Here is a 5,574-nt window from a genome sequence, read left to right as displayed (position 1 = left end):
AGCCTTTAGGAGGAAGTTTTCAACTGGTTCTGTAGATCTTTAGCAAAACAATGTGGCCTTGTAGTGATAGCACAGGACTGGGAGTCAGAGGGATGTGGGTTTTAATCCCTGCTTTACCACTCTTCTGCTGTGTGACCTTGGACAAGACACTTCACTTCTCCGTGCCTTAGTTGCCTCATCTGGAAAATAGGGAATAAGACTGTTAGCCCCATTTGGAATAGGACTGTTAGCCCCATTTGGGACATGGACTGCACCCACCCTGATTATATTGTATCTATCTCATTGCTTAGTATGGTGCCTGGCACATAGTAAACACTTAACGAATGGCATTACCATTTGTCAAAGCAAAAAATCTTCCCATTAATCAGATGAAAATGGAAAGGACAAAGGGAAGGAATAAATTGAAAAAGTAAAATGTGGATTAGAAAAAACTCAGTTTGGGGACTCAGGAGACCCAGGTTTTAATCTGGCTTTGCCACTTGTCTACTGTGTAACCTTTGGTCAAACTCTCAACTCTTCTGTGCCTCAGTTTCCTCACCTGTACAGTGGGTATACAGTAGTAGTTCTACTTCCCTTTAGATAATGATTCCCATCTGGAATAAGGACTCTAATCAAGCTAAATCTCTTATGTGTACCCCAGTGTTAACACTGTGCTTGTCACATGTATTCTCTCATGCTGCCGAGTTGTCTCCAACCCATAGTGACTCCATGGACATGTCTCTCCCAGAACGCCCCACCTCAATCTGCAATTGCTCTGATAGTGTATTCATAAGATTTTCTCGGTAAAACTACAGAAGTGGTTTACCATGGCCGCCTTCTATGCAATAAATTTGAATCTCCACCCTCGATTCTCTCCCATGCCGCTGCTGCCCAGCACAGGTGAATTTTGAGTTGTAGAAGACTGCCTTCCTCTCGCTAGCCACTGCCCAAGCTAGGAATGGAATGGGTAGGCCTCTGCTTGACTCTCCCTCCAACAGCCGAGACTGGTAGAGTACTGGAAACTCTCCAGCTGAGATCTTGAGAGGGGGCTTGCCACATAGCATTTAATAAATGTCATCATTATTTTTAGCATTAAAACACGTCTCCCCTCCTCCAGAAGCTTGCATTTCAGTATGGAAATCAAACACGTAGCACATATGTCACCAGGCAACCCCGTGTTGACCCTAGTGGGGATTTCTGGGATAGAAATCTGAAATGTCTATCACTAAAACCATTCTAGTTTCTGACGTTCCTGAATGTATTGATCACTCAAGCTCAACAAACTAGAGTGGAAAGCTGAAACTGCCTCATACTATATCATGTGTCCATAAAGAGAGCCAGCTCATGGAATGGAATCGAAACACGGACTGTCAAGTCAATAAAAAACATCTCCAGTATGATATATCTATACCTGTAAATAGAAACTGAATCATGTTAGAGGATTACTGGATAATATACTTCATACTATTTTGGATACACACTAAATGACAGAGGAATTGAATTAGAGCACCTTTATGTTGATAGCTTGTTGATAAGGAAAATATTTTTAGTACTTTAGATTTTTTATTAAAATTCAATTACTGAATTATGCTTCTGTATGTGTCAAAACATAATGAGACAGACTTCCAAAAAAGACCTAATTTGATTAGTAGAAAGCATTATAATCTGGTGGACATGATCCTTTATATTTGAAATTAATGAAATCCACTACATTATCTTCAAGCAGAATGAAATAGAGCTGTGGATTACAAATCCAGATGTAAAAAAGGCTTTGTCCCAACTAGGCTGCTTGAGCTCCTGATAAACATTGTTGCCATATCTCATCTTCTGCTTATGAGAATAATTAAAAAGGCATTAATTTTAAAATCCTCTTAAAACCTATAGACACAATTTATTTATCATTTTTGAAATTGGAATTTATTAAATTCCAAAGAGTGAAATCAGTGTTTCATAAATTCTTTAAAAAAGGAAAAATATTCAGGCTGCCATGTCCTGCTGTTTCATTCTCCTCATCAGTGCTTGGATCTGTTCCTTGGCTTCCAATTTTTAATGAATCTATCATATTTACTGAGTGCTTGCTGTGTGCGGAGCACTCTACTAGGTGCTTGGGAGAGTACATTTTAACAGAGTTGGTAGACATTCCCTGTCCCAGATGGACTTAGAGTCTAGGCACTGATTTAATAATAATAATAATAATGATAATGATGGTGTTGCTTAAGCACTCACTATGTGCCAAGCACGGTTCTAAATATTGGGGTAGATACAAGGTAATCAGGTTGTCCCACATGGGGCTCACAGTCTTAATCTCCATTTTACAGATTGAGGTAACTGAGGCCCAGAGAAGTGAAGTGACTTGCACAAAGTCACACAGCTGACAAGCTTTGGAGCCAAGATTAGAACCTGTGACTTCTGACTCCTAAACCCATGCTCTTTCCACTGAGACACCCTGCTTTCAAGAGCTGACTTGGGTTTGGGGAAAAGGGAATCTCACCAAAAATTGATAAAGATCTCTATCCTTAAAGGATGTTGCCAAGGAGTGAGACTCAAATTTACCCAGATGCAAGTCTTCCCACTTTCATTGTTGTTGTTGTCTTATGCTGTCGCATCATGTCTGATGCCATGAACGCATCTCTCTCGGAACGCCCCACCTTCATCTGCAATTGTTCAGGTAGTGTATCCATAGAGTTTTCTTGGTAAAAATATGGAAATGGTTTACCACTGCCTCCTTCTATAAAGTAAACTTGAGTCTCTGCCCTTGACTCTCTCCCATGGCACTGCTGCCCAGCACAAGTGAGCATTGACTTGTAGCAGATTGCCTGTCACTCGCTAGCCACTGCCCAAACTAGGAATAGAATGGGTATCCCTCTGCTTGACTCTTCTTCCTGTAGTCGAGACTGGTAGAGTAGTGGAAACTCTCCAGGTGCAACCCTGAGAGGTGTCTCACTTTCATAGCTCTCCTAAAAACCCACCTCCTACAAAAAACCTTCCCAAACTGATTCACTAGACCCCACATTTGGTTCGGCATGCCACCTATCATTGATGTTAATGAGATGTACATCACCCTGATTCTATTTATTTGCTATTGTTTTAATGAGATGTTCTTCCCCTCGATTCTATTTATTGCCATTGTTCTTGTCTGTCTGTTTCCCCTGATTAGACTGTAAGCCTGTCAAAGGGCTGGGGCTGTCTCTGTTACCGATTTGTACATTCCAAGCGCTTAGTACAGTGCTCTGCACAAAGTAAGCGCTCAATAAATAGTATTGAATGAATGAATGATGTATTTTATTTCTATCTCATGTGTTTTATTTGTATGTTCAGTGATTGTCACTTCTTGCACTTGTGGTAATTCCTATTGTGTCCATGTTCCTACTCTATGTTTAACTCATTTTTCTGTGCCTCCCCTATTTGATTGTTAACCTTTTTTAATGGTATTTGTTAAGTACTTGCTATGTGTCAAACACTGTTCTAGGTAGTGGAACACAGTCCCCGCCCCATATGGGGCTCACAGTCCAAAGAGGTGAGAGAATCGGTATTCAGTAGCCATTTTACAGGTGAGACCACTAAGGCACAGAGAAGTAAAATGACTTGTCCAGGATCACACAATCAATGATGGAACCAGGATTCTTTTTGAATTCAGAAAGCATGTTTCTTGCCTTTATTCTCCCAAGCTTTTAGAGCCTGCTTCCCACTTAGTAGATGTTCAAAAAATTGCATTGATTGATTCTTGCACGGATTCTCTAGAGTGAGCAGGGAACATGACAACATTCCCCTCCCCCCCACCAACCCTCTCCCCTACTTTCCCATCCTTCCCTGCAGTATCCTCAAAGGAGATCTCCTCCCTCCTCGCAAATGCCACCCCCTCCACCTGCGCCTCGGACCCCATTCCCACTCACCTTATAAAAAACATCGCCTCTGCTCTCCTCCCTTCCTTAACTTCTATTTTTAACTACTCAGTCTCCAATGGCTCCTTCCCCTCTGCCTTCAAATATGCCCACATCTCCCCCATCCTAAAAAAAAACCCACTCTCGACCCACTTCCCCTTCCAATTATCGCCCTATCTCCCTACTATCCTTCCTTTCCAAAATCCTAGAACGAGTCGTCTACAATCGATGCTTAGAATTCCTTAACTCCCATTCTCTCCTAGACCCCCTCCAATCTGGCTTCTGTCCCCTCCACTGTATCAAGACTGCTCTCTCTAAGGTCACCCATGACCTCCTTCTTGCCAAATCCAATGGCTCCTACTCCATTCTAATCCTCCTTGACCTCTCTGCTGCCTTTGACACTGTCGACCATCCCCTCCTCCTCCACACCTTATCTCACCTTGGCTTCATGGACTCCATCCTCTCCTGGTTCTCCTCTTATCTCTCTGGCCGGTCATTCCCGGTCTCCTTCGCAGGCGCCTCCTCCCCCTCCCATCCTTTAACTGTTGGAGTTCCTCAAGGGTCAGTTCTTGGCCCTCTTCTGTTCTCCATTTACACTCACTCCCTCGGTGAACTCATTCGCTCTCACGGCTTTGACTACCATCTCTACGCAGATGACACGCAGATCTACATCTCCGCCCCTGTCCTCTCCCCCTCCCTTCAGGCTCGCATCTCCTCCTGCCTCCAGGATGTCTCCACCTGGATGTCGTCCCGCCACCTAAAACTCAGCATGAGCAAGACTGAGCTCCTCATCTTCCCTCCCAAACCCTGTCCTCTCCCAGGCTTCCCTATCACCGTGGATGGTACGACCATCCTTCCCGTCTCTCAGGCCCACAATCTTGATGTCATCTTTGACTCGTCTCTCTCGTTCACCCCACACATCCTATCCGTTACCAAGAGCTGCCGGTTTCACCTTTACAATATCGCCAAGATCCGCCCTTTCCTCTCCACCCAAATGGCTACCTTACTGCTACAGGCTCTCATTATATCCTGGCTAGACTACTGTATCAGCCTTCTCTCTGATCTTCCTTCCTCCTCTCTCGCCCCACTCCAGTCTATTCTTCACTCCGCTGCCCGGCTCATCTTCCTGCAGAAACGCTCTGGGCATGTCACTCCCCTTCTTAAAAACCTCCAGTGGTTTTCTATCAACCTCCACACGAAACAAAAACTTCTCACTCTAGGCTTCAAGGCTCTCCATCACCTTGCCCCCTCCTACCTCTCCTCCCATCTCTCTTTCTACTCCCTACCCCGCACATTCCTCTCCTCTGATGCCCACCTCCTCAACGTCCCCCATTCTCGCCTATCCCGCCGTCGACCCCTGGGTCAAGTCCTCCCGCGGCCCTGGAATGCCCTCCCTCCTCACCTCCGCCAGGCTAATTCTCTTCCCCTCTTCAAAATCCTACTTAAAACACCTCCTCCAAGAGGCCTTCCCAGACTGAGCTCCCCTTCTCCCTCTACTCCCTCTACCACCCGCCCTTCACCTCTCTGCAGCTTAACCCTCTTTTCCCCCCATTTCCCTCTGCTTCTCCCACTCTACCTTCCCATCCCCTCAGCTCTGTACTCATCTGCTCGACTGTATATATTTCCATTACCCTATTTATTTTGTTAATGAAATGTACATCACCTTGATTCTGTTAAATTGCCATTGTTTTTACGAGATGTTCTTCCCCTTGAC

The 5,574-nt window shown here is 44.6% G+C and overlaps 1 non-coding gene across 1 annotated transcript; it reads right to left on the bottom strand.

Annotated features, from left to right (window-relative positions):
* Positions 1 to 889: 889 nt before the first annotated feature.
* Positions 890 to 1,027, bottom strand: LOC114817804. The gene has a single exon (XR_003765657.1). It is a non-coding gene; the product is annotated as a small nucleolar RNA SNORA7 (small nucleolar RNA).
* Positions 1,028 to 5,574: the final 4,547 nt, after the last annotated feature.

The sequence above is a fragment of the Ornithorhynchus anatinus genome, chromosome 1 (genome assembly GCF_004115215.2).
Source record: "Ornithorhynchus anatinus isolate Pmale09 chromosome 1, mOrnAna1.pri.v4, whole genome shotgun sequence".
Taxonomy (NCBI): Eukaryota; Metazoa; Chordata; class Mammalia; order Monotremata; family Ornithorhynchidae; genus Ornithorhynchus; species Ornithorhynchus anatinus.
The sequence above is the reverse complement of the archived record's forward strand: the minus strand, read 5'-3'. Positions and strand labels throughout refer to the sequence as shown.